The sequence below is a fragment of the Rutidosis leptorrhynchoides genome, chromosome 5 (genome assembly GCF_046630445.1).
Source record: "Rutidosis leptorrhynchoides isolate AG116_Rl617_1_P2 chromosome 5, CSIRO_AGI_Rlap_v1, whole genome shotgun sequence".
In the NCBI taxonomy this organism is placed as follows: Eukaryota; Viridiplantae; Streptophyta; class Magnoliopsida; order Asterales; family Asteraceae; genus Rutidosis; species Rutidosis leptorrhynchoides.
The window spans coordinates 203,412,346-203,414,667 of record NC_092337.1 but is presented as its reverse complement, the minus strand read 5'-3'; the positions used below and the strand labels follow the sequence as shown (position 1 = coordinate 203,414,667).

General features: G+C 35.4%; 1 non-coding gene across 1 annotated transcript; it reads left to right on the top strand.

Annotated features, from left to right (window-relative positions):
- The first annotated feature begins 991 nt into the window (after positions 1–991).
- LOC139850795 (small nucleolar RNA R71) lies at positions 992–1,098 on the top strand. Its single transcript, XR_011760175.1, has one exon. It is a non-coding gene; the product is annotated as a small nucleolar RNA R71 (small nucleolar RNA).
- The last annotated feature ends 1,224 nt before the right edge of the window (positions 1,099–2,322 follow it).

Here is a 2,322-nt window from a genome sequence, read left to right as displayed (position 1 = left end):
CTTAACTGTGTTATCTTTATTAACCTTTTCAACTACCGGTTCTGTTTCCTTCTCTTGCTCAGGCTGTGGTGCCTGTGTAGTAGGAATAGAGTCATCAGAAATTACAGGTATTCCAGGTGGTTTAAGTGTAATACCACTTCTCATGGTAATGGCTTTAGCTGTTTCATTTCGGGGGTTAGCATTTGTATCACTAGGTAGACTTCCCGATTTTCTTTCACCTATCAACCTTGCTAGGTTGCTTACTTCTTGTTCCAGATTTTGAATAGAAGCTTATTGATTTCTAAATGCTTGAGCATTTTGTTCATTGGTTTGTTTCTGAGATGTGAAAAACTGCGTTTGAGATTCAACTAGCTTTGACATCATATCTTCTAAATTTGGCTTTTTATCATCGGTTTATGGTGTTTTATTTTGAAAAATAGGCCTTTGCTGATTGTAAGTATTGTTAGATACTTGTTGATTGCTAGGACCTTGTTGGTTGTTGTATGGAACATTTCGGTTATAATTTTGATTTTGATTGTAGTTTGGTCTTGGTGATTGATAATTATTCTGATAATTATTTCCAGGCCTTTGGTTTATGTATGAAACATTCTCTCTTTGTTCCATTGTTTGTTCAATACTGAGACAATCTTTTGTTAAATGTGGTCCTCCACGCTGCTCTCAACTAATTCGTATTGCGTTAATATCTTTAGTCATCTTTTCCATTCGTCTTTCGAAAGCATCCAACTTTGGGAAGCAGTGTTATCAATAATTTTGTAAGCTAATATGAGTGGGATCAAAGTCATGGCTAGAATCGGCTCTAGCCACTTTAGATGATCTAATGATGTCTTTTTCTTGATGCCACTAATATGAGTGGGAAGCAGTGTTATCAATAATTTTGTAAGCTTTAGTTGCGGTTTTCTTCATAATGGAACCACCAGCTGCTATATCGATGTCTTTTCGTGTAGTAATATCGCATCCTTGGTAGAATATTTGTACTATTTGATAAGTGTCTAAACCATGTTGAGGACATCCTCTCAACAACTTTCCAAATCTTGTCCATGCCTCATATAGAGTTTCATTTGGCTTTTGTGTGAACGTAACAATTTCTCCTTGAAGTCTCACAGCTTTAGATGCTGGAAAGAATTGTTTAAGAAATTTTTCAACTAAGACATCCCATGTATCAATCGCCCATTCAGGTTAACCAATCTTTGGCTTCTCCCTTTAAAGTCCAGGGAAATAATATGAGATAGATCTGTTCATCCTCAACTTCTCTGATTTTGAATAGAGTACAGATCCTATTAAAAGTTCGAAGATGTTCGTTTAGATCTTCCTTCGGTGCACCACAAAATTGGCATTGATTAGTTACCATGTGTAGAATTTGTCCTTTGATTTCATAATCTGACGCATTAATGTCTGGTTGAGTAATTGCATGACCTTGGCCAGTGCGTTTAGCCCTCATTCGGTCTTCCATACTTAGAGGTTCCAGATTTTCCATGATTGAATTTGTTGAATCTGAATCACTAGAGGATTCTGACTTAATGGTTTCTTCCTTGACAATCTCTGGATGAGTAATTTGTGGTTCATGAGGAATGATTAGTGGTTCGGGATCTCTGAATTGTCCTTGAATATCCTCCGGGTTCTCAATTGTGAGGTCGGGTTCAAAAAATGGATTATCGAAAATTTGAATTGGAGTACTTGGTCGACTAGATGACGATTCTAAAGAAAAATAACGGCGACAATATTGGCTAGATGTCTTGATCGAGTTACAGGTGGTGAACGTATGAAAGGTGGTGAACGTTTTGCTTGGTGCATTCACTGAATATCCTATTAGTTATAAAAGATAAAAATTATATAAGCTATCAAATTAATAGACTTTTCTAATTTTGCTCACGTTTCGAATAGCCAATATATGCAGCAGGTAGCCAGGACCCTTTAAATCGGAAGCCCACAACTCGCCACTAACAAATCCAACTATTACTACGAACCAGAAAATTTTGAATGTCTATCAATTTAACCGCTTAAAATAATTTTTCGTCAAAATTTAAAGAAAATAAAGAAAATTCTATGTCCTAAAAACTAGAGCGTAGAAATGAGAAAGAAAAAGCGCGTCGAAAAATAAGAGGTCGAAAAACAAGCGTCGAAAAATAAAAGTCGAAAAAAATAATAATAAAGTAAAGCGTCTAAACTTAAAAGCTTAAAAACTAAAAATTAAAACTTGCGTCTAAAGGTATTAAAGCTTAAAGGAGTTCTATATCCAAAACGACAATAACTTAAAAGGTACTAAAACATAAACTGCGTCGCAAAATTTTAAAGCGCCTAAATCTTAATCTAAAGGAAAAGCAC